General features: G+C 40.3%; 1 long non-coding RNA gene across 1 annotated transcript in view; it reads left to right on the top strand.

The window, feature by feature from the left end:
- LOC309807709 overlaps window positions 1–26474 on the top strand; it is an 82437-nt gene extending 55963 nt beyond the window's left edge. The window contains exons 2-3 of the long non-coding RNA XR_014294650.1: window positions 12259–12505; window positions 25996–26474. This is a non-coding gene — a long non-coding RNA (uncharacterized lncRNA). The remainder of the gene's footprint in view (window positions 1–12258; window positions 12506–25995) is intronic.
- Window positions 26475–27986: the final 1512 nt, after the last annotated feature.

Below are 27986 nucleotides of genomic sequence, written 5' to 3' on the forward strand. Positions count from 1 at the left end.
GGGGACAGAAAGGGCTGGCAATAAAGGAGCATGTGACCCTCGGGGCAGGGTGCGTGCTGCTTGACTCTCCATCCTGTTCTTGCTTCAGGGAGCAGGTCCACCTGTGTCTCTCTATCCTGCCTCCTGAGACCCCAGGCAGGATTTCCCTTTCAAAAAGCCCAGCTCCCCCCTGGTTTGTGGTGGTGGCCGCTGACAATGGCTCAGGGCAGGAGCCCATGTGTAGACAGTTAAGGCTTCTCTGCACCCTGTCTCTGCTCCTGCATCCTCCTTGGCTCACCGAGTGTAGACTTTTCTTTCTTCAGCTCACAACGGGGCCCCTGAGGATTGAGGAGATGAGCGTCAGGTTTTCTTCCAGGCCAGCTTCTGCCCTGGGATGTTCAGGGCAGACTCTCATTACAAACCTCAGTTTCTGAGGCTTCTGGCTTATGGCCATTTAGTGTGGAAGGAGGCTCCTGGCTGGGGAAGGCTCAGACAGAACGATGCAGGTTCTAGTCTGTGGCCGTGGGCACTGGGGTGGGGTGGGGGGTCACTGCAGGAAGAGGCATTCGCTGCCTTACGCAGTTAAAGCATTGCCCTCTCTTGAGGATGTCTCACCTGCAAGGTTCTGTGGGGTCTGCCTCCTGGCATCATGCTACAATCGCCGGATTTGTGGTCTGGGGCTACCCAGGTCTTTGTCCGACATTTCCGGAGAGTGCTTTCTTTTCAGAGCACATCTGAGGACTGGCTTCTCTGCTTCCACCTTTGCTGGCGGGGCCAAAGGAGAAATTCAGAACTGATCAGTCACTTCTGCTGTGCACAGTCTCCTGCCAGAATTTCCCAGTTTCCTGTCTCTCCCAGTTTCTGGCTGAAGACCTTTAATCTACTTGATACCCAGAACACAGCCTTGGCCCATCACCTCTATGAGTCCCTAGAGAAGGGACACTGGCTGCAAAAGCAATCCCCAGGGCCTACGGCTGTAGCAGATGAGGAAGTCTCTTCACCGTTTCCAGGGAAAACACTAGAACCCGAAAAAAATTGCAATCATGATCCTCCCCATCTCTCCCTTCCACAAGAGAGGAAACATTTCTTGCAGTCTGTCACTTCTGAGGCTTTAATGGAAATGTCTTTCACGTTTTGGAAAGGAATAATCTAGTATAAATTGGTTAAGATCCCCTCCCACTTTGGCAACCCCTCTTGGGCCCCATTTATACGGCCTGTTTCAGCCACACTGAACTCGAGCCCTCTGATACTTTTATCTAGATTAGAACAGGGCGAAATACTGAGGCAGAGTGATCAGGAGACTAAGAACCGGGGTCTGGGTACCAAGTCTAGGCTCACATCAACCCAGCCTCCTGGGACACCATCTCCTCAGCCCTCCAGTCTCACTAGCATTTCATCACCCCCCTTCATTCTTCCGGTCTTCCCATCAATATGGCACCACCCTCTCCCTGAGTACTCAGCAACTCAGTATGGGATGTGTCTGAGGGGACCGATAGAGATGTCTGCATGACAGCACAGAGGTGCCTAGGTTTGAAAGTGCGCTTCAAGAGTGGCCGTCTTCCTCAAACTGCTCCATTTACCTTTTGCCAACAAAAATGCACTTGTCTTTTGCTAAGAGGCCAATCAGGAAAGGGTCTGAATGCAAGCATCCTGTAGCCCAAAGAGGAAGGCTACATTTACAAAGATCAGAAACTTCCTGCACACTTGTCCAGGGATTACCTTTCACTTGTCCTCAGCTGTGAGCCCTGTGGGCACTGAAGGTGTCCCAGGTCATTGGTATTCTTTAGAGCTGGGAGAGTGCTGAGGTGTATGTGGTGTTCAAGCCCCTCAGGAACATGTGGCAGCCAGGGGAGGTTGTGTGTACACCATGCCTCTTGTACAGATGCCCGGTCTCGGTGTACCTGCTGCACTGCCCTCCCGGGGAACAAAGGACAGGTTAGAGTAAATATAGAAGATCTGGTCAGACATTCTCTCTCAGACAACCAAAGAGATTGCTATGTGGTGGAGAACTTTCTCCAAGGAAAGAAGTTCCCTCCCGGGTAGGGAAGTTTCTCTGAGGGCAGCACTTTTGCATAGTTACCCTGCCATGGAAACTGTGAGAAGGTCTGTGAGGGCATCACTACCCAGTGAAGTCATATGAGGAACCTGTGACTTGAGGGGCAGGCTTCAGGATGAGGGGCAGTTTTGTGGAGGAGAGCAGGGTGGAGGCAGAGGTACTCTGCCTGACCCCTCACACCTGGGTCTTCCCACCAATGCCCTAGTCTACTAGACACCCCACGTGGGCCATGCTGGTGGGCGGGCCCATCCCCAGGGGCCCCAGGAGGGCAAGAGAGAGCCACATTCTGAGATTGGCTTGAGAGGCAAGATTAACATAAGAGACAGCTAGGTTGTATGGCACTGACCCTAAGAGGCAGAGATTTGTGTGGACTGGGGAATCAGGGAAGGTTCCTTTGCAGTGGGCCTGAAGGACAAGTGAGATTTGGACCCATGGGGAAGAGAGGAAAGACATTCCAGTTTGGAAGAATAAAAGCAAAGACACACTCTTCTCAACCTTGTCCTGCCCCAAATATAATTTCATAGCACCCTGAAATTTTCTACAACTGAGGACTTAAAAAAACCAAGAGGTTAAGGAGCCTACACAGTGTTACACAGGTAGTGGAGAGGTGTTCTGCTCAATGGTTAGGTTCATGTTGGGGCTCCGGGTTTACAGCTGATAGGAATATAAGGACAAGCTCATGCCATTTCAAACATTTCCAAGTGATACTGAGAGAGATGTTAAAGGTGCAAAATGAGGGTGCTGAATGACCTCACAAAGTGGGAATGGTGGGCCCATTTGAACATGAAATGGAAAACAAATTCATGACAAAAGGACATAATACAAAATGACAACATAATCACTACAGTCCCCTCTCCCCTAGAAGTAAAAGTCATTAGAATCCTCTCTCTCTCCACCATGAAAGGATGAGATAAAGGCTCAGCAGCAGCCCCCGTGAAAAACATGGTCAACAGTGTGGAGAGATGTTACTAAGACGATTTAGTCCGACTCAGAGAAGGAAAGAGTCAAATCTGCCCTTAGCCTGATCAGGCCCACAGGAAGCAACCACATTTGGTGCAGCCTTGATAGTGTGGCAATGAGAGAGAACCTTCTTTAGGAGGGAAGAGGGAACTCCCTGTTGCCGACCCTGAAAAAGCAAAGTTGGGACATTCGTTTAATGGATGAAAATAACTGATACTTCTGGAAATGCCTGTCATTCTGATTGGATATTTTTAAAATGTTAACTGAAATTTAAACGTATAAATTATAAAAAGAAGATGACAAAAAGGCCTATTATCATTTTATTACCCAGATAAACCCTGGTGGTCCACTAATAGGAGAAGGGTCTTCTCTAAACAGTTTTCTTCATCTGGATTTCTGGACACTCCGTAGTTTAATCTGCTTCTGGAGGCAGCGGATGACATTTTGGCAAGTTTTATTCAAATTCGTTATGCCATGATGTTAGGAAAGAAGAATAGTTGCTGTGCTGAGCTTTGCGAGGTCAGATAGAATTTTGGAGTATTCTCTTTCTCTCTCTCATAGACAGCAGCTGTCATTTGGTAAGCCATAAGCCTTCCTTTGCTTTGAGTGTGGTTAGTGTGTTTGCTGGATTTCTAAAATATATTTTTAGTGTTTACTTGTTTAGATTGAAAGCATTGGGCTATATATATATATATATATATATATATATATATATATTTATTATAAATATATATATATATATATATTTTTTTTTTTTTCGGTACATGGGCCTCTCACTGTTATGGCCTCTCCCTTGCAGGGCACAGGCTCCGGACCCGCAGGCTCAGTGGCCATGGTTCATGGGCCCAGCCACTCCGTGGCATGTGGGATCTTCCTGGACCAGGGCACGAACCCGTGTCCCCTGCATTGGCAGGCGGATTCTTAACCACTGTGCCACCAGGGAAGCCCTGGGCTATATTTTTAAAAGTTTATCCCTTCATTTGGGAAGGCCTTTGATGTTGTGACATTGCATGCAAGAGAGCTAACGGAATTCTGGACTCCATATTTTCGTTTTTACCTCTTTTATTTTCTCTGACTTTGAACCAACAATGGCTAAGAATGAAAGGCACTCAGACCCGAATATTTTTTCCCTTGTCAAGCACAGAGAATCTGGGAAAGAATGAAATTGGGAAAGTGTTTTGCTCCTCTTCCTCCTCCTGTTTGGTCAGTTACCTCAGTCGTCCAGCTCACTCTGTTTTTCTAGCCTGGCTTCAGAAAGACCTGAATTTGATGAACTACACACTGTTGGAGTAGTAGATTGCTAGAAGGAACCAAGATCCAGACAACCTTAAATGGCGGCTTCATGGAATTATTTTCTAGAAGGATGGTTTAACAAATTTCCCCACTTCCATTGTGAAAGGAGTTCCCTATTCCTAAGAAAATGGACCTATGTCCGACTGACACAGAAGATGGAGATTTATCCCAATGCATTTATATATGTATATATATTAAAATTATATATATATATATATATATATATATATATATAATGCCTAATGGAAATATCTCAGATGGTCTATTTGTGTTTTAATTTTACTTATAAAATTGTGACCATTTTTTAACTCAAAAGAGAATCTTAATTAATTAAAAAGACATTCTCAGTAGTCTAAGATTCAGAGTTACTTGGCAGAGAAAATTGCTGAATGGTTAGATAACAGTGCTGGTATGCTTGGCTATTGTAACACTTTCCATTTGAGTTTCTCTTCCTTGAAATTACAAGAACTATATGACTCAAGAGAAATATTGATAAGTAGGAATATTCTGCTTGCTTTTTATATAGCCTATTGAAGAATATTTTGATTAATTACTTGGAGGTCATAGGAAGGAACCTTCATGATCTAACTTTTGAACAAGTAGTGTGGCAACGCAAAGCTATGACTTCAAAAGGAAATGTGAAATGACCTATTTCTTTTGGCATCTCAATCCAGATATCTGTCAGTAAAATGAGTCACTTTTCAGTCAAATGGGTGGTCAGCAATATAATTTTTTATTGGGAAGCTGAAAGACGCCATTGCCAAGCAGAGCATCTGCAGTGTTCACATCTATATTTGAGCATCTTTCGTTTTCCCAAGGGGTACAGATGAGAATAGGGAAGGCAGAGAAATGCACTTGAATAAACTTTTCAAGATGGATAGAACAGAGAGCATTCCCAGGGGCAAGTCAAGTTCAACCCAAGAACAACTCTCTGAGTGCTTTCACAACTAGTTAAAATATAAGACCAGTAGTAACTCAGCTCTCAAATCAGTGCTGAAATCCAGCAGAAGGTTGTTAATATTGATAAGGTTAACATACATCAAATAGGATTACTGAATTTTCTGAATCCAAAAGTTCTCCACAGTGTTGACATGTCCTTACTGAACTCCCAGGATTGTTTGGTTTCAAACGCTGTTGGGCTCAAGTCGCATTTTGTTTTAAATAATCCTCCATAAAATGTTCAGCTTTCAGTCTAATATGATTGAAACCCAGCTTGAGTGTGTTTTATAATGCACTGAAGTGGAAAGACTATGGGCATTGAATTATTCAAAACATGGCAGGCAAAGGAGTGATATGTGGGGAAGAGGTGATCAAAGAAATGAGTGAGACTTGATATGTCTTGTTATCTCATTTGATTTACCTGTTAGAACTCTTCCAAATATTAGAGGAAAGAATTCAATATCAATTTTCACCTGTCACGTTCGACACTTCAATGATTAATGAATGTCAAATTTGACCACAGTTTTCTGTACCACCTGCTCTGCAATAATATTTCTGAGCCTTTATTAAAAATGTAAAATTGTCATTGAATTTCCAAATATGATTCTGCAGTGGCTAATTCAGCTTGTTTTATTAACAAGCAAGTTCTGATGAATAATACTAATTTAATAAGCCTGCATGTGAGGTTAAAGTGTAAACTATTCCCGCCGAAGGTGATGAGATACGACTGCGATGTGGTAGGGCACTCACCTTCCTGAACGAACCCTGCGAGCACACAGTTCTTGGGAGAAACCAGTACTTCATATAGTAGCAAATCTGATATTATTTTGCATGTCTCCTGTAGCAGTGGAATGCGCACACACACACACACACAGACATGATCAAGGGTGAAAAAACACACATGTGCACCTTATATGCTTACATTAATTTCTGAATATAGTTCTCCGGAAAGAAAAAGCTTTACTGATGATTTGTATTTTTATAGTTTATTGTTTTATCCATACTAAAACACTTCATGAAATCACTTCCTGTTTTGTTGTCCATGGAATCCTTTCCATTTTGAGATGCTAAATATAAATCGAAATAATGATTATAGTCATTGGCCATGAAAGACTAAGTTACAGAGAACCCGGTGACTGGAGGTCAGAGCTGCCACAGAATTATTCTCTGCTCCAGAGACCATTAGAATATCACTGTGTACCCACTTAAGGATAGAATGATGCTACTGAGAAACTAGCTCTCTTTTATTTCTACTAAAAGGAGAGAACAGCAGGGGACCTTGGCTGTGTGAGTGTATGAGACTTTCTCTGTTCTGTACAATGAGCCAAAAACAATACATGAAATAGCCTCGCGCCTTTTGTCTTTTGTACCTAGCTCTTTCCTGTATTGCTCCTGATCAGTTATACTTAAATCAACAAGAGTTGCTTGAACATTTTGACAGTTATGTTCCCCATACCTTGAAGCATATTTAAAGGGTTACTGAGATAAAGCTATTTCAAAGAATACTCCCTCCAAATTTTTTCAGGGTGGCATCAATGAAAGTAACTTAGAGGGAAAAAAACTCCAACTTGGGTTCCTGGCCTACCACTCTAAGGCCAGGCAAGCATTAACCTTCATAGCAAAAGCTAAGTTTGCTCCCAATTGAGAATTTGGTTTCCATGGTCTTATATAAAAAGTATATGGAGACTTTAATTCACTATAAGCCCTTTCCAAAGAGGAAATACAGTTCATTCGTAAGAGATGATGAAAATTACAGTTTTGTTGAATAGGTGAAATATATATTATATATAATATATATATATTTATTTTAAATATATATATAAAATATATAAAGTTACTATTCAGAGTCCTAAAACATGGATTTTTCTTACTTACCAAGAATGAACAGTAACTTGATCTCTAAACACAATAAAGCACCTGGTCATAGTAGAATCATAACAAATAGTTGATATCAGAATGAATTCACTGTTCAGGTGTCAAGAGGGAATACCTTCAGTTTTCCTCTTTCTGGCACCCCATTATTGCATCCTGGACAGAGAGGATTTTCTTGACTTTAATCTAAAGGGGAAATGTTCACTTTTGTTAAGATGGAAATTGACAACCTCAGTAGGCAGAGGCACTGTTTTTATTTGGCTGAATTCATGTTTCTAGTGATAATTCAAGGTGTAATAGGGTTTTCTCTGCCACTCCAAAATCTGAAAATGATAAGCATCTCACCAGAGTTTCAGGACGATCCATTACCTATTCTGTGGAAAGGATATACAAAATACCATGCTTCATCAATGTCTTCTTTGACTTATTAATCAATGGACAACTACTGAGTTATCTTATCTTTGCTTCAACAAAAAAAAAAAAAGAAAAGGAAAGAAAACCACAAACACAAAAAATCTGTTAACAATGAAAACGTATTATGCCAGGCCTTACTATGGCCTGACTTGGAAATTTAGTTTCAGAGCCTTTTGTGAATATACCAAGGAAAGAAGACCTAGGTGTATCTTATTCCCACAGGCCGCCAATAAATATTTGCTTAAAGGAGAAAAAATTAATATAAAGCGTAGGAGAGAACCTGACAGATGCTTAACATTATTGAGTGATAGCAATGCCCAAACTCATCTGTGATCAAACACTATAAAGTATCCTTCTAAGGATAAACTTATTACAAATAAGAAGTGAACATTCAATTATGGAGATACTTTCAGTTTCAGCTCTGATAGGCAAAAGGCTTGGAAGTTGTCACTGTATCTTGTCCTTACAAGATAATGCTGTAGAAAATGAAAATCAATGACTTTTCTCAGACGTGATTAATAAAACATGTAACTACGAAAGAATTTTAAAACTGTAATTATGTATGTGTATATATGTGTCTCTGAAAAATCTGGGTCAAAGAAAACTGGGGCTATCAGTATAAACTTACTTAACTTCTATCTCTTCTTACCTTTATTTCCTCCCAAACTTACCAGTATCCATCCAACTTGAAGGATACAAGTGATTTTTATATACTTTGTAAGGTTTGTTTCTTATTCATATGTCCGTGTTTCCCCAGTTCTCTAAATTATTGTCTACATCTTCAGGATCTCCTTTATCAGTTCCTCCATTTCAACATATAAAATAGAAGTCCTTCTCATTCTAAAAAATTCTTTATTGCTAATTATTTTCTCTTTTCATCCAAACTCCTTGAGAGTAGCCTATTCCCACTGTTTCACTAGCCCCGCCTGGCCCCGACAGGCAGCCCTATGCCCTCAATGTATTGCAGTCTGGCTTTCTTGTCCACCACTTCACTGAACTGCTCTAAGGTCACTGGGGACCTAACTGCCCAAATCCAATGGACGCTCACATTCTCTGAAGGATGACACTGTCATCTACTTCCTCCTTCTTGAAACTCTATCACCTCTCTCCTTCCCAGAATTCTTTCTCTGCTTATTACTTAAACGTTGTCGGTACTCACAATTCTCTGAAATCTCATCCATTTTCATGATTTTAATGACTGCTGATATGTGCTGATGACATTCAAATTTTTATCTTTCCATGTCTTCACGTGCATGTCCAGTTATCTACCAGTTTGTCTTCGGAATTCTACAGGTGCTTTCAAATTCTACATGTCCAGAACTAAAGTCTTTTCCCCACTTCAGTTCTTTATCCCCTATTTCCAAACTCAATGATACCACCACCCAACCTTAGTCACACAGATGGGGGTTCAGCCTCCGCCTCCTACTTCTTCCTTACTTCCCAAGGTCAAGTCTTGCTGGTAATTTCCTAAATACAATTAGAACTTATTTCCTCCCTTCATCTATACCTTATTTCAGACCCCTTTCTTCTTGCTATTACCTGGTCTAGAAGTTACGAAATTGCTGTTTGGTGGAACCAGTTGTTAGACATTCTATTAAAAAAGGACTCTAGGGTCAAATAGCTTTGAGGATGGCTGTGTACCATACGCCTGCTGTGACGATCCAGAATGAACATTAGCCTACAGCAGCCCCGAGAAGCTGTACAGTAAAGGAACCTGATTAACTTTACTTAAGCCAGGTTCTCCCTTCTGCCGGCCTATAAACCTTTCAGTAGGGACAGGAGAGGAGGTGGCAGCGTGAAAATCCCACTTGAAAATATAAAGCACTGCTCCTCAGAAGAGTGGGGCATAATTATCTCCAGGCTTCTTCAGAGTCCTCATCCATACTGACGTCAGTGGTCTAAAATGCCACCTGAACTTGTCCTTTCCATTCTTAGCTATTTTCTGAGGAAACCAGCTCCCCGCACATGTGTGGTTAAGACCTGCTCTCCTCCTCCTCGCTGCCTCCTTTAGGGGCACTTGCCGCTGCCTGGGGACACTGCACTGATCCTCCAGAGCCTGTGCCTGTGGCTCTGTGACACACCCCTCGCACACTCACGGCTCTGGACTTCCGCTGTCCACTCTGCCTTGAGTATCCTTGCCTTTCACCGGCTGACTCACCAGTTTCTCACGAGTCCTTTAAGACTTAGCTTAGGGACTGCCTCTTTTGATGACTTTTCTTTGCCTCATGGCTCCCCCTCTTCTTCCACAAACACTGACTAAACGCCCTGAATATGCCCGTCACAGCATGTCACGTGCAGGATGAGACATCTGCTGTGCGTCTTCCCCTCTCACTCCACTGCTAAAGGGCCAACACTACATCTTGCTCGTTGTTTCACTCCTCTAACACTCAACCCATGACTAAGGAACTAACTAGTACTGTAGTAGCCCTCTTAGTAACAATCAGGCAGGACCTTCTACAAGAAATCTGACACTCCAGCTTTTCTCTGATCTCACCTTTCACTCTGATTGAACTAAAGACTTATCTGTACATGTTTTACCAGGGAGACATCATTTAATCCAGAGATGTGTCATCACATACTCTTACATACTCTGCCGTTTAAAAGTTCTGCTCAGATGGGGGAAGGAGACAGGTGTGCTTTCTGACAGCCCCACTGTTTTTGCACTTCTAGTGGTCACTGGCTTCTCTCAGTGCCTTCCTTAAACCCTTCTTCTCTTAACAAGGAAACAGGATAACAAAGTAATTAAGAGCCTGGTTACAGCCTATGTGTGAACAGAAACATAGCCAAGGACATAGAGAATAGACTGGCGGTTGCCAAGGAGGAGGGGGTGGGAGAGGGTTGGATTGGGAGTTTGGGATTAGCAGATGCAAACTGGTGTATATACAGGATGTATAAACAAAAAGGTCCTACATGCGACTTCCCTGGTGGCACAGTGGTTAAGCATATGCCTGCCAATGCAGGGGACACGGGTTTGAGCCCTGGTCCAGGAAGATCCCACATGCCGTGGAGCAGCTAAGCCCGTGCGCCACAACTACTGGGCCTGCGCTCTAGAGCCTGCGAGTCACAACTACTGAAGCCTGTGTGCCACAGCTACTGAAGTCCATGCACTAGAGCCCGTGCGCTGCAACAAGAGAAGCCACCACGGTGAGAAGCCTGCACACCGCAAAGAAGAGTAGCCCCCGCTCACCACAACTACAGAAAGGCCGCGTGTAGCAACGAAGACCCAACGCAGCCAAAAATAAAATAAATAAATACATTTATTTTTAAAAAGTGGATATATTTTAAAAAGGTCCTACTGTATAGCACAGGGAACTATATTCAATATCCTGTGATAAACCATAATGGAAAAGAATATGAAGAAGAATGTATATAAATGTATAACTGAGTCACTATCCTGTGCAGCAGTAATTAACACAACACTGTAATTCAAGTGTACGTCAATAAAAAAATAAAATTTTAAAAAACTGCCATAAAAATCATCACATAAGGGGAACTTCCCTGGTGGTCCAGTGGTTAAGACTTTGCCTTCCAATGGAGGGGGTGAGGGTTCGATCCCTGGTCGGGGAGCTAAGATCCCACATGCCTTGCGGCCAAAAAACCAAAACATAAAACAGAAGCAATACTGTAACAAATTCCATAAAGACTTTAAAAATAGTCGACATCAAAAAAAGTCTTAAAAAAATCACATAAATCAGAAACAAATGAAACATAATAAAGTCCATACATTAAAAAAAAAGAGCATGGGTTCTGTTCTGGTCACATCCCAGCTTCCCACTTAGTTATAGCTGTGTAATTCTGGGCAACTCACATAATGTCTCCTCAGACTCCTCATCTATAAAATGGGGATGGTAATAGTTCCCTACCTCATAGTGTTGCTGTAATCCATAAACACGGTTAAGTGCCTTTGTAAATGTTTGATGCTCTCTGGTTATTGTGAATTAAAATATGTCAGTGGCTTCTGGCCATACGATTTATAATAGTTTGACAGTTAACCAAATGGTAAAACGATTCCATTTATTATTCCCATCTCTTTTTACCCGTTACCCTGTTTTGTTGTTTACGTTTTCTCCCACCACAGAGTGTTAGTTCCAGGAGAGTAAAGGCTTTATTTTGTTCACTGATGAAAGCTATAGCACCCAGAAAAGTACTGTACATATGAAGCCCTCAGTAAACACTAGCTGAATGAATGGTGCAAACTGTCACAAGGAAAAATACACCAAAACTTTCATTATAATAAAAAAGTATAGATAAATCTTTCTCAAATGTCTTCCAGTCAAGTATTTCAAAACACCATATGCTATAATAAAAACATAAGTAATTTATTAAAATTTGAAGGCAAAAACATAATTTTAAAAGATTTTAAAAGATGTAGACCTATGTTAGGCGTGATGGAATATGGATGCTTTCTGGAAATTCACAATCAGATCCAAGAGTCTCACTTTCAGAATGTTCTAGTAGACTGAGTTTACTTTTAGTTGTCTTTGATGAAACAGTCACTATTGTACTCTCTTTCTTAACAGAAATGTGTTTTTTTGAAGACTCACTTCTAATTGGTTCAATAAGCAAAGAATTATTTTGCCCAATTCCTTTGCTTTTCTGCTTTACAGGTGAGTCAGAGCAGGAATGCAGGTCCTTCCCAGGTTGTTTCTTAGCAGAGTAGTTTTTGGTATATTATGCTTTGGTCATTTTCTCTGAAGGAGACCTGCTATTTCTAGATAATTCCTCTTCTTTTCTTTGACTTCCAGTTCCAGAAATGACGTCTGCTGAAGGAGAACATGTTCTAGCAATGAAATCTTCAAAAGACTCCTGCCGCTACTCTGTGACTGCGACCCCCAGGTTGTCTTTGGAAGTTTCTTAGGCCTCCTGAGTAGAGACTGGGACATGGAAGGAGTCGACAGGCAAAGGAATCCCAGCATCACCTGTAATTTTCTGAAACTGGAGGGGAAGACAAAAGACAAAAATTCAGTGATGAACAAAGCCAGCCATTAAAAAGTAGAGTTCAAAACTTCAGTGTTACTCTGTGATCTTATTATTAACACAGTCAATTGATTATTCAAAAGATTTCAGAGCCAGTTTTTTTCTAATTATATCCTGCCAAGTGATTCTCAGCTTAACCTAGCTATATCCAAGGCTATGTCAGCTACATATTCAGACTTTGGTGATTGGGGTAGTTATTACCCATTTCCTTTCCCTCTCTAAAATGAAACCCTATTCTGTAGGATGATTAATTTCTTTTCTATCCTCCAGGCACAAGTAAACAGTATATAGTTTGTGACCAGACTGTGTTCTCAAGCTGTCAGTTCCCAAGACCAGTCTGAGACTGGCTGAGCTGGGCGAAGGGGGCTCCAAGTGAGGCTGGAGGAAAAGCTGACAGGTTTCCCCTCCCATTCCCCTGACCAGTTGAGTCACTATAATATCTTACGTATCAGCTATGTCAAGATTACTTATTTTAAAAATTATATCAGTATGTGTACCTTCATTAGTGTTCCTTCATTGTAAGCTGACTTCATACAAATAGAAACCTAGATAAAATATGAATAGAACAGACATTTATACAATTTAAAATTTGGAATATTTTCTGTAATGTTTTCTTTCTTCATTAAGGAGAGTTTGCTTTAACTCATACATTTTCTAAAGAACTTCCAGTTTTCTTATGTACAACAATACAGTATCATGAAATGGGCCCACATTTACTAATCTCAGATTTGGAGAGGACTCCAGAGTCTTCTAGCTCCCAAGCATGTGAACTATTAGAGACTGACCATTATTATTTTCTCTCTGACTTGATCATTTCCTTTTTGCTAATCACTCTTAGAATCATTAAGTGCTGTCCTCTCCACTTACTTGGACATTTTGCGTAGGTCCTGGGGCACTCTGCTTTGATTCTGATTTTTCCTCTTCAGGTGCCTTCTTTCCTTCTTTAGGTGGACTACTAACAGTATAATTCATCTGGGGACGACCTAGTAAATGAAAATCTGACTGATCTATACCAGCCATTGTGGCCAACTGCCCAAGCCTGGCCCAGAGGAGGAAAGGAGAAAAGACAAAGGTTATTAGAATCACAGAAGAGCAGTTTAGATTTCCCCAGAGCTACAGTCATGAAATACTTCTAAAATCTTAAAAGTCAACATCCTACTCCAGACTACAAGCCTCTCTCTCCCCCAAATTCTCAGCCCTTTCCAGATTCATCCTCTAGGAGACATCCCACTGTCTCACTATCAGCTTCAATATGTACCATGCACCCTGTCCACCGCCTGTCACACCTCCATTCCCACACTTCTTTACCACCTTTCCTCCAGTTTCCAAGAATGTGTTTGTTCCTTCCTTCCCAATACCAACTCATTCACTGACAAAACACCACTCCATCAACTATCCATCTCCACTTCCCTCTTTCAGCAAAATTGCTCGCAGTTGAGAACCACTGACCTATATCTTCCCTGAAGATTAATAATAATTTTTATGTCTAAGACAAAAATAACTTCAATTCAAACTTACCAAAACAGCAAAATAAATGAGAGGAAAATTCTTATCCATTCCCGAATATTTTCAATGAAAATTGCCTTCAATTTAGTCTTTACAAAAAACTGTACCTACTAATTACTCTGTCTACAGGTTACTGTTTTATAATGGGCTCCCCACTCTACCAAAGCAGGCTCCCCTATTTGCATTTCTTTTTTTTTTTTTCTTTTTTTGTGGTACACGGGCCTCTCACTGTTGTGGCCTCTCCCGTTGCGGAGCACAGGCTCCGGACGCGCAGGCTCAGCGGCCACGGCTCACGGGCCCAGCCACTCCGCGGCATGTGGGATCTTCCCGGACCGGGGCACGAACCCATGTCCCCTGCATCGGCAGGCGGACTCTCAAACACTGCGCCACCAGGGAAGCCCCAAGAGTAATCACTTTTAAAGCAATTTACAGTCAAGCACTGTTCCTGGAGTTCCCTGGGCATTAAATAATCTAATCATCAAAACCCTAAGAGGGGGCTTCCCTGATGGCGCAGTGGTTAAGAATCCGCCTGCCAGTGCAGGGGACACGGGTTCGAGCCCTGGTCCGGAGAGATCCCATGTGCCTCCGAGCAACTAAGCCCGTGCGCCACGACTACTGAGCCTATGCTCTAGAGCCCCCGAGTCACAACTACTGAGCCCGCGTGCCACAACTACTGAAGCCTGTGCACCTAGAGCCCGTGCTCTGCAAAAAGAGAAACCACCGCAATGAGAAGCCCGTACACCACTACGAAGAGTAGCCGCCGCTCGACGCAAGCAGAGAAAGCCCGTGAGCAATATCAAACACCCAGCGCAGCCAAAAATAGATAAAATAAATTTATTAAACCGTACGAGGAAAGAACGATCACTAACTCCATGTTATTTTACAGATGAGGGAAACAGAGGCAGAGGAGTAGAGTAAGTAGAGCAGCACAGCCAAGGTCACACCACTAAGTAGCAGAGCCACACTGTGGACTCAGGAAGCTGGCTGCCATTCCTGCTCACGGAGGTGGTAGTCTTCCCTTCACCAAGGTCACTGAAATAAAATGAACACTGATAAGCTATCTTAGGAGTTTTAGGAACTAAGACACTTCGGTCCTTGAAGTGGGGACACTGCTTGCAATAGGCAGAATTCTGACAGAGCCCCCAAGACTACCACTTACTGATGTACACAAACCTTCCACTTATCCAATCAAACTCTAAATGTAGGTGCTGTAGTGAAGGGATTTTGCACATGGAATTAAGGTTCAAAATCAGTTGATCTTTTAAGATAGGGAGATTATTTTAGGTGGATGTGGCCTACTCAGGCACCCCATGAAAAGGACCTGAACTCTTCCTGAATTGAAGTACAAAAGGGACAAGAGGGAGACTCTCCATTGTTGGCTCTGAAGAAGTCCAATGCTGTGCCAGGGAAGGCAAGCGAGAGGCCTCTAGGAGCTGAGACTGTCCCCCGACTGAGAGCCAGCAAGGAAATGGGGACCTCTGTCCTGCAACTGCAGAATCTGAATTATGCCAACAAGCCGAAGAAGCCTGGAGGCTTGCTTTCTCAGAGCCACTGGATGCTAACACAGCCAGACTGACATCTTGATTTCAGCTCTGTGACCCACACAAACTAGGGTGAACATCCAGCGTTTGGGGCTCAATGTCTTACACTTAAATTTCATGTGCTTTAACACTCTCAGGAGGGAACTCACATGTTCCCGTGTGTATCTGAGCAGGAAACCCAGTCACGCTGTGCCTGGACTTCTGACCTGCAGAACTGTGAGCTAGTCAAATAGGTATTGTTTTCAGTCAGTAAGAGTGTAGTAAAAGAATCAATATCCTACTCAACCTCCAGGTTCGTGAACAAAATAAATGATTGTGATTGTTTTAGGCCACTGTTTAGGGGTGGTTTCTTATGCAGCGATAAACAATCAGAATTCCTATACTTATGAAAGCAGTATGATATATTTATACCTTTTAACTGCTTTGAACAATCACTTAAAGAATGAGGAACTCTATTATATGCCATCATTGGGAGAGGAGCTGGTATCACTTTCTGGAGAGTAGTTCTTGGGACCTAACAACAATCCTACATCAGGAGTTTACCCTAAGGAAATCAAAGATGTGGGCAAAGATTTATCTACCAACATGATGTCATGAGATTGTTTATAACCAAACCCTAGAAGAAATCTAAGAGCCTCCGAATTGGGGCCGCTTTAAATAAAAACAGCTCACCGTCTGAAGGAATGCGCTATGAAGCCACTAAGAAAAGAATGACAAGAGGTCTCAACCAGAGTTAATGAATGGGCTTCAGGAATTCTACATTCAAAATATATCTGTGCGTTTTTCCTGGGAGATGATGCATAAGCTTAATCAAATTCTCTGATGTAGAAGAGTAGTTAGTGACATGGCAAAATATTTGACACTTTTTTAAGACAAAAGAGCAGATTAGGTGTGTGTACATGCAGAGGTGGCTTTTATTTCCTTCAAGAAATTGTTCATTGTTTTCAAACATTTGCTCAATGAACATACATTTTTATATTCAGAACATGTTTTAAAAATTGAGAGTCTAAGAACTTCAAATTCTTTAATGTTTCATTACTAAAGCCAGTCAAGTTTTCAATGGGGAAAAAGGGAAAAAATTGCAAAATTCCTCTACTTTTAATATAATGGTTTAATCAATCATCTAAAACTGATTTCAAAGAAATTCTAAACAAATAAGCAAACAAAAGACCCTCACCACGGTCAGAGGAAAGTAGACTAAAATTCCTGATTGGTTCTAAATAGCACATCAAAGTGCAGTTACATGCAACAGTTTCTCCCTCTAATGGAGGGAATTAGAACACAGTGCTAAATTTTTGTGAAAAAGTGTACCCTCCTCCTACAAAGAATTCAGAATTCATGTCCCTTACATGGAAATATGGAACCAAAAAAGTTAGAAAGTAAAATTGCTTGATATTCTATTACTTTAAGACTAATGATGAGGCTTTGGAATAATTTTCCTTCCTGCCATCTGCTCTCCCTTCCACCCTTCTGTACACCGGCTAGGGTGATTTTTCTGGGACAAAGCTCCCATCATATTGGATATCAAATTTTATGTTCAACTTTTCTCCATTTAACATTGAAATCAATCATTTCTCATATAATCAGGGGATTCATAACCTTGATTTTTTTGTGTGGGCTACAAAATATTCCACTGAGTGGGTTTACTGGTTAACCATTTTACACATTTAAATTCTTTCCAACTTTTCAGTATTATCAGACAAAATAACCATTTTTATGCATGAAGGCTTTTTTCCATATTGAGAATAACGTTCTTACAATAAATCCATAAAAATGAGTTTGAGATCAAAGCAAATGAACATTTTTAAGGCTCTGAGGTACCTATCTCCAAACTTCTTTCCAAAAGATTTCTGAGGTTTTACACTGCCATCAGCGATGTATCACTTGATATATAACCTCTACTATAACTGTTGGCTTACTTCCTCACTTAGAGTGCGAGTTATTTGAAGACGGGGTGTATATTATTAAGTGTTTATCCCCAGCACCTGTGCCTAGCACAATGTAGATGGTCAATAAATAATTGCTTAATAAGGAAAATCCCTGCCAATACAAGATGTACGTGTGTGAAAGACAGACTGTGTTTTTCTCTAACTGGATAGATGAAAATTTGTCATCTTCTTTAATGTGCAATTTTTTTTGCTTATAATTAGTCATTAAATTTCTCTTTTAGATTGTAAAAATTCAGCTTCTCTGAGGCAAATGGGCCTGGCACTACCCATTAGCTATATAACCTTGGACAAGTTCTATAACTCTAGGCCTCAACTTCCTCATCTATAAAATGGAGATAAGCTCCCATATCACAGAGCTCTTGTGAGGATTACATGAGCTAAAACACATATAAAATTAGAAGAGTGCTTGGTACATACAACATGTGAATTAATGCTGAATGAATGAACATGTGAATGCAAACAGCAGTGAAGGGGTTAAAATGAAATTTTCTCTTTAAAAAGAGAATACTTACATAAACACTGAAATCTGAAATCGAATCTGAAAGTATTGATACTTGTCAGCATCGCAACCCCCCCCATATCCTTTTCTCATCACAAGCTCCTTCCCTCTTCCCTGTTAAACACCATCCTCACTTCTTGACAATCATTTCCTTTAACCTGTATGCATCCCTAACAAAAGAGTTTAGTTGTGTCAACATCTAACTTTATGTAGAGGATCATAGTATATGAAGTCTTTTCTATCTTATTTCTTTCTCTCAACATTGGTTTAAAAAATTCATCCACATTGCTGCCTGTAGCTCTAGTTCATTCAATTTTATTGCTGGACAGTTTTCCCACTGTACGAATACACATCATTTATTTTTGACTCTTAATGGACATTTGGTTTGTTTTCAGTTTGTGCTAATGCAAATCGTGGACAGGAATCCTGCTGTACCCGTTATTCTGCTGCATTTACACAGGGTGGTGGTGAGGGCTGCTGGCTCACAGGCTATTTATATACCTTCAGTTGATGGAGAGGGCTAAATGCTTTCCAAAGTAGTTGTGTCGATTTACATTCCAGTATAAACAGGGTAGAGGATTCCCATAGTACTTCAGGTCTACAATACCTGATACTACCAGACTTTATTTATGTATTTGTCAATCTGGTTGGCATGTAGTTTCCTTGGTTTTGACTCACTTTTCTCTTATTACTTAATGAAGTTGTACACTTTTCTGTGTTTACTGGCTGTTTGGATTTCCTTTTTTATGAGGTTTACGTCAACTATTGTTATTTTTTATTATTATTTATTTATTTATTTTTGGATGTGTTGGGTCTTCGTTACTGCGTACAGGCTTTCTCTAGTTGAGGCAAGCGGGGGCTACTCTTCATTGCGGTGGCTTCTCTTGTTATGGAGCACAGGATCTAGGCGCGCGGGCTTCAGTAGTTGTGGCACGTGGGCTCAGTAGTTGTGGTTCACAGGCTCTAGAGCGCAGGCTCCGTAGTTGTGGCGCACGGCCTTTGCTGTTCCGCGGCATGTGGGATCTTCCCAGACCAGGGCTCGAAACCATGTCCCCTGCCTTGGCAGGCAGTTTCTTAACCACTGCGCCACCAGGGAGGTCCAACTACTGTCATTTTGAATTCTTCTGCATTTCCAAGTAATACTCTCACATGACTATTTTGGCACTAAATTGGAGGCATTATCTGTTCACTTTCTAACTTACTAATAAGTAAGGGTTTAGTTCCTCTACACTCTTTCCTATGTCCACACTGCTCAGTAAAGTTATGTCATCATGAGTTATTCCACGGCTCATGATCTCTTTGACATGTAGTCATATACTTAAAAACCTACATTGTTGATCAACTAGAAACTCTCTCAACGTCACGCTGTGTAAAATGAGGACATTCATACCATCTTCCCTTTTTTCTGCCTCCTGTCTACCTTCCAAACCTAGCTCTTACATTGTCAAAGTTGAAATTTATATTCTATTCTATGTGCAGTTAATTCTTCTGTTATTTGAGAGTCAGTACGGAGTAAGGTTTAAGAGAACAGGCAGAGAGCCTAAACTCAAAGGCTCGATCCAACCTTAAACTAGGTACAGCCTGGGCAAGTTCCTTCCCTGTCTTAGCTTCCTGTTCTCAAAAGTAGGAATGATATTAGCACCAACGTCATAAGGCTATTCAGAGGATTAAATGAGTTAATATATGCAAAAACACTTAGAGCCTAATATATACTAAGTACATACTACTACACAATACATTTCAGTACATACCAAGTTAATACTAACACATACTAAGTATAGTTTACTTTAGTTATTTGTGATTACATGCAAGTTGACAATAAAAGCTGCAAACCAAGACAGTATTGCCATTATTACAATGAAATTAATATTGCCCACTGCAGATGTACTGTGTCTCTGTGTATAGACTACACCTCGTTCCATACTGTGCCAGTGTCACTGCCCTTGTGCAGGGTGACCACATACCCCAAGCCACCTTGGGCTGTTCCAGTTTATACCTGTTGTCCTGATGTTACAGCATTCGAGTGCCTCCTTACACTATTGAACTGTAGGGAGTTTGGACAAGTTCTGGTTTGGACAACAAATTACATACGTGGTCATTACCCCTGTGTGTCACTGAAAAGGGGGACATCTATAGTGTCAAGTTGAAGTGGATTCTTCCCTTCCTCACCAATAGTAGGTTAAAAATCAACCATAGTTCAGTGTGCTTCAGGTTTATGTCCGTATAGCCTTTTCTCCTCTGGAGTTCAAGTTCCTACTCCTCTTCCTCTCCCTCCTCCCTTCCAACAGTGCCTAACACCTAGTAAGTACGATATGCCTCAAGGTGTTTCTAAGCTCTCAGTCACACAATCAATAGAAGCCTCTCCACTCTAGACTAGCTGCAATCTGCACTGAATCCCCTATTACCTTCCTTCTTGGTTTATTGCCTCATTTTGCTGGATTATGTCTATAAATAGCTTAAGCTGTAGCACAGGAGGTCAATTTTTCAAATTTCTTTCTGTACAAAATATCTTCTTCAGCCTCCACTTATGACTCATAGTTTGGCTGGATACAAACCCCTAGGGTGAAAATTATGTGCCTGAAAAACTTTGGAGGTATCTTTCTAATGCCTTCCAGGATCCATGGTGCTCATGACAAGTATGATAAAGTCAGATTGTAACCTTTTTTTTTAGGTGACCAGTATTTTTCTCTCTGGAATGGCTGTATCCTCTCAGTATTTTATTCTATTTTAATTTATTTTTTCAGTATTTTAAAGTTTCACAAAGAAGGGTGCCTAGGTATGAGTCTATTCTTGCTCATCTTGCATAACTATTTTCAATGTGAGGCCTGATGTCTACTTTCAGCTGTGGGGAATTTTGTTGCCCTTTGACAGCTTCACTCCATTTTTTTTCTGGGTCTGGAGTTTCTAATAGTAACATGTGGGATCTCCCAGATGCAGCCTCTCTAACATATTTCTATCACATTTTCCATTGTGTCTTTCTTTTTTATATACTGAGAAATTTTTTAAATTCCTACTGAATTTATTTCAGCAACCATATTTTCATTTCCAGGAGACCTCTCTTGCTTTCTGACCATTCTCCTTTTCATTAATACCCTAGTCTTATTTTATAGTTGCTAGCTCTTTTTAAACCTCTCTCAGGATACTAATTAGGGTTTTTTCTTAAATTATTCTGTTCCCTAAATTGTCCCTGGTCCTACTAGGATATGTTTTCACTCTTTTTCCCCCTCATGTTGTAAGCTTTACTCAACTAACAGGCAAATGACACTTATTTTCTATTTAAGAATGAGTGCAGAAAGCTCCCTGAAGTCAACGATTGATTGGCTTCTTATGCAGGAAGAAGCGGGCAGTAACTGTAATAGGATCTCCCCCAAATAATTTTCTAGGGTGTAAAAACTCACACTAGCTGCCCCAGTTCTCGCCAGTTTCACTGCTTTCAAAATGAAATCATCTCATTTCAGGAGGGTGAGGGCGGGGCTCGGAGTCCACTCCTCCAAACACAACCCTTCAATGAGCTCCCCTATCTCAGTCACACTTTTAACTAACTCCACACTCTCTCCTACATGCACATCAAAGCACGGAGCTACTTCTGCAGGTGGGGTCAGAATCCTCCTCAGTTGCAGGTGGTCCCTGTGCATATTCTAGGTGATGCTTTTCCTCTGTTCTACTGCTTCAGTTTCACACTCTTCCACCTGTCTTCTCTCTTTCAAAACTATGTTGAAATCTCTTGATTGTTGTGGGCATATATACTTAAACACTTTGATACCATCATTGTAGTGTCTTGTCAAAACAGAGAAGAGCTAAAAGGGTTCTCAGTGCATTCTGAATCTGCTATTCTGTGGTCCCAGTGTTTAAACTTCTTGGACTTCCCCACTGTCTATTACTGCTTTTACAAATACAGTCTCGTGGTCTATTCGTGAAGGAAATGAATACACCACATCTAAAATAACAAGGAATGCGGGTTAGATGCTCTAGGGTCTTGTCATACTCTGCCATTTACTAATAAGCCACTTACGTTCTACAAATTGTAGGTGCTCATTTATAAAACGAAAGGGAGTAACTCTACATGAACTATAGATTTCTCCTACTCTATCATTTCATAATTTTCTAAGTTCTTTTCTTAAAATTTCTCTATATTATCATTAATTTTAATTAAAAAATAAAAATCTAACTTTCTCTCTTGAAAATCAAAGAGTAATTCCCGTAGTCCTACAATAATGGGATAATCAGTTCTGAAACCTGTCAAGTGTCATGTTTCATATGAAGAGAAAGTCATATTAAATAATTTTAAAAAATTAAACATGGACTTTGTAGCACAAAGACAAGGTCCCCCCCAAATGGTGTTCCTTTATTTACTAGAAATGTTCAGCTCTACATTAAAGTTGAAATAAAATAAATATATTAATTTTGAGGTGCAAAAATTTCTTATGAAAATCAATTTTTCTTTTCTGTCCATACAAACAAAAGTATGGAATGACATTAGAGGTCAGGTTTATTTGGTAATAGAATGTAGCTTCTTGATATTTTTGATTTTAGGAAAGTAGAATATCAACATCAAAACTTTTTTCAACTTTACTTTTATTTAAAATGAGGCCATATTTTCCTCTTATAAAAAGAGAGTTCAGGGCCTCCCTGGTGGGGCAGTGGTTGAGAGTCCGCCTGCCGATGCAGGGGATACGGGTTCGTGCCCCGGTCTGGGAGGATCCCATATGCCGCGGAGCGGCTGGGCCCGTGAGCCATGGCCGCTGGGCCTGCGCATCCGGAGCCTGTGCTCCGCAACGGGAGAGGCCACAACAGTGAGAGGCCCGCATACCGCAAAAAGAAAAAAAAAAAAAAAAAAAAAAAAAAAGAGAGTTCAACTAGAACTGTCAATTTTCTCATCTGTAAAACAAGAGCACTGAATCAGCTGACTGTAGTCATTCAGAACTCAATTTCCTTATCTTATGACCACTAAGCTTCTCCCTAAATCTAATATACTAAGGTTCTAAGGAAAGGAAAATATATTACTAACGACATGTTTTGATTTTCGTTTCTTAGAGTTCAAATGTCCACCATTCACCTTGGTCTAAGCTTAAGGAACCATTCAAGGGGATACAATGCAGGTGGGAGGAGAAAACAGAACCCTCACACAAGCTGTGCAGTGTTGCAATCAGCCTTCCGTTTGAAAAATAATCTTCACTATAGCTTTAAAGTGATAACTTTGTACCTGCAATGCTTCTTGTTTCAAATGGATTTTCTCTGGCTCCTCCTGAACACGTTCTGAGGAATCATCGACCTCTTCGATTTCTGAGGAGGAAGGACTCTCTACTGCCACAGTCACAGGAAATTCTGATGGACCTGAGTGTCACAAGAAGAAGATAGGAAACCCCAGAGTTGTTACACTAAAGTGCAAAGAAAGAAGACAAGATTGTATAAAAGACAACACAAGCCAGATACCAAATATCCAAATGTTAGAGGACATTTAACAAAAGTGATCTGAGGTATCATTATTTATAAATGTCTCTCACTGCTCTTTAGTGTAAAACAGGCAATGACTAAGTAAAAGTACAGGAACTTATTTTTGCTATGTTACTGTACAGACCTCTGTTGTACGTGGTTAGGATTAGTAATGGGAATTGCCCATATTATTTTATTAAGTTTCTTTCACAGAAGCCAAGTGAAGATCCAAGGTAAACATTTTTTCTCAGATCAACTTTATACTGCAAATGAAAAATTTGTTCTTCACCATCAGACAAAAACAGTCTGGAAGAAAATGTAGTTTTTCAGAGGAAAATACATCAGTAAAGGGACTGATGAATAATCAGAAAGTCAACATACCTAAGCTGTGAATAATAGACATTAGAATTTTAAAAAATAAATCACATACACATACACAACTAAAACTGACCCATCAAAAACTTCATCTTCTCACCACCCTTAAGCCAAAACTAGGGCAACGATTCTCCCAGCAAGCTTCACTGCCACTGCAGTGTTGTTCAACAGGACATTTCCAAACATTTAAAACTGACCTGGCCACAACCCCATAAAAGTCTACACATCATAAAGAGCTGTGCTGGGATTATATAACCACGCAGAAGACAAGTCACTAGGACATCATGTTGACAACAAGCAGCAAACCCTGCAGCCTAGGAAAACCCTAACAGGAGAACGAGGTGCACACCCCTCTCTCTGGGAATGCAAGGCCAGGACTGACACCCAAGATGCTCTTCTCTCAACCTCAGCAGTGGTGCCTTTCACAGAGCAACTATGCAGTCTCCCAAGACCACTGGGAAAGAGAATCTGATACTGACAGTATTCGCTTGCCACGAGGCCATAAGCGAGGGAACGTGTGTGGCCTTGGTGAGAGAGCAGAGGTTTGGGAGATGTTGCTTTATATTGGCTTTCAGATCAGGAATTTGTACATATAGCCCGCAAACAACGTTTCTTGAAAACATGTGAACATTCTTGAGTATGACAGCTCCACGTGAGGGGTCAGAAATGGCAGTCAAGTTCGTCTCACTGGGTAACAGCTGATTTGCGGACTGGAAAACAGGATTCCTTGTTTACAGACATCACCACAAGGCTGCCCGTTGTGCGCCAAATCCACACAACTACACAGTTGCATTGGGAGAGCGACCAAACATGTCTTACATGGATTTATTTCAGAGAGGGAAATGCTTCTTGTAAGGCTCTGTCAGTTTAAAAAGCAAGAAGAATGACCATCCACCTTTCCCAATTCAAGCCCTATATATCATAAATATGATAGCTACACACCACCAACTGATTACATACATCACGAGCTTTGATGAATGGAAAGCCCCTAAAAAGATAGCAACAAAACGAAGTTAGATCTTCATGTAAATACTTCACCAGTTAAACCCAGTTAATACAACTATTTAGTAGTATGAACAGTATCCATACTGAATTCTGTATAAAAATAAATAAGCTGAAAACAAGGACCTGGAGGGCTCTGCTACGGAGAAAACAGAACAGAATTCAGCCTACTGGCTTGGTAATAACTCTCTGAACTGCTGAGAGGCCCCTTCAGCTCTTATGTTCACGATGGTTGAGATTTCAGTCTCTCTTCTTTAAATGGTGATATTAATCGTTCTCTAATTTACCCCCCTGTGTGACGAGGATGGACCTGCGATTAAGTGTCTCAGGAAGAAGACAGGAAACCACAGAGCTGTGAAACTCAAGTGCAAACACTGGGGATTCAGCACTATAGTTTATGCAACAGCAATTCACATTACCATTTGCAAAAAGTAGTCGGTTGTCCAGTGGGGATTAGAAACATCCATTTAACATGAGCAACTGAACAGATATTTTACACAGTAACGACTTCACGTACTATTTAAAATGAATTCTCTTTGTTTTCTTAAGCAATTGTTCATCCCCAATTTCATGATTACTACCAAGTAAGTCACCTGAAGATCATCTAGAGCCATCTATTTCACTTAGCAAGCCTAAAGCTATAATTCAACCATTTTATTTACTGTTCTGTGACAAAAATTACTATGAACAACTATCCCCTGGATAAGAAATCAGGTAATGCTAGTTTGACTCACTAAATCTGATTTACTGAGTTAATAAGCCAGTTGATTTAGAATAGGTCTCATGCATATTTTTCATCCATTCTGCATTAAACTATTTCCCATGCCTAAAATGTCTTTTTTCCCATTCGTACGTATCCAAATTCCTACTTCTGTGCTGTAGGGCTTCGCTCAACTACACCTGCCTTTAATGAAACTTTCCTCACATGCACAATTGGTGATCATTTTAGTCTCCTCAAGACTCCCACAGAGTTACCTCTGTTGTGACACTTGAGAAACAACTTGAAACTCCCAATTACTTTTAATTTTTCTTCCTTAGAGGGCTCATTAGGCAGAAGCCATGTGTGAGTTACCTTTTTTCCTCTACACAAAGCACCAGAGACCACCCACATAATACAAGTTCCAAAATAAAGAACTCTAAATGACTGAAAAAGACAGGGAATGCAAACAGCTTACCTGTTGCTTTTTGCACTTTCTGCAGGACACAATGGCCGGAAACCAGACACTCCAGGTGGTAGCGGTTCAGGAGGGTAACATTCTTGACCAGCAGAGTGTTTCCTTCCATTACTTACAGGCTTCTTTGCGGCCAAGACTACGTTTGACAAAGCATGAAAACAAGGAATCAAGATGCACCAAAGGTCTACAGAGCAACTGTCACACGTGCACACGTCGAAAGGAATCAAAAAGGCACTTGACAATGATGCCAAGCCCATTAAAAAGAGGATCGGTTTTGTACAAAGGTTTTACATAAGCCAGCATTTTTAAAAAATATAAGTTCTCTACAGTAACAAGTTATTTTAACTAAAACAAAAGTTTTGAGATGTGCAGAAATGCAAAAATAAAGTTTAAAAAAAATCCCAAAGTATGATACATTTTATGTATCATGCAGAAACACTCAAGTTTCTTGAATCTTAGAACACCTTTGGCATTTCTGAATCTCGAGGACACAGAAACACAGATACACCCATGACTTCTGCCAAACAGAATCTTCAGAAGTAGACCAAAAGTTAAATTTAAGATGAATTTTTCTATGTAAAAACAATACAAGTTATAAGGCTGCAAGTTGCTGGGGGGTAGGTGAGTCAATTTTACCCTCCTATAAGCCTGTCAACCTTCACTGCTCCTTTGATTTCATATAGAAAACACAAAAAAAAACAAATGAAACCCACTGGATGAAAGAGTGAAATGTGGAGACTTACCCTATATTTCAGTAGTAAAGAGGCAAGTATCTTTATATGAAACATTTGGTTGCAAAAACTAGACCTACGTGTTAATATTTTACTTAGAACAAGCCATATATTAAAATTCACATTTAAATATTTAATTTGAATTTACTGAAAACAAACATCATAGGTTAAAATGGTTATATTTATTCTTCAAAGCTACTATATTTTATGTTATTTTATTTATTTATTTTAATAGATCTTGATTGGAGTATAATTGCTTCACAATTCTGTGTTAGTTTCTGTTACACAACAAAGCGAATCAGCCATATGCATACACATGTCCCCATATCCCACCCTCTTGAGCCTCCCTCCCACCCTCCCTATCCCACCCCTCTAGGTCATTGCAAAGCACCAAGCTGATCTCCCTGTGCTATGCTGCTACTTTCTACTATATTTTAGCAGCATTAGGATGCAGGGTAAAATGGAGTGTATGCGGTAATACAGGACAAATATTTCATAGAGTGTAGCTTATTGATAATCACCACACGATCCTGTGTGATTTACATGCCTCTTAAAAATATATAGGAGCTCAGTTCATTTTGTGCTATTTTATTGTGTTTTTTAACTTAATTGCCATCAAAAAAAATGTTTGTATGCATATGGTTTGTATGTGTATACCCTTCCTTTACTTTCAGAAACTAATGCAAATACATTTGTATTAAAATTTTTTTAAATTACACTTTTCTTGTTAGGAGATTAAAAAATTTCTAATAATAGTTCCCATCTTTTATTAGGCATACATAAGTACAATATAAATGTGACACAATTCACACCATTATTTCACCCCTATACTCACCTGGATCTAGGTATATACCCAGATACTGATTTGGCTTACCTCTATGTCTCCAAATAACTGAGGCAAATACAAAAAAAAAAGCCCAAGAAATAAAATTACTCTTAAAAGAGCTCAATGAGCTTGTATACTTCAGTTACATTTCCACTTTGTTTAATCATGCAAACTAAAAAAAAAAATGTTTAACTGTTCTCATTCCATGATGCCCTATTATTCTGTACTAGTTTTACAGAATTCCTAATATGTTTTACATATACATATTTTATTTATATATCTTTCCATTTCTAATATCATAGCAAAAGTCAATGTAGCTATTTTAAGAATGCTTTACATATAACATAAATTTTTAATAATAATATCTAATTAGTGTGATATCACAAATCTTAAATTCTTTGAATGTACTATTTGATTATTAAAATAGCACTCTCTTGAAATAACAATTGGCAGACGATC

Source organism: Mesoplodon mirus (assembly GCF_964341445.2).
Source record: "Mesoplodon mirus genome assembly, chromosome: 7".
Lineage (NCBI taxonomy): Eukaryota > Metazoa > Chordata > Mammalia > Artiodactyla > Ziphiidae > Mesoplodon > Mesoplodon mirus.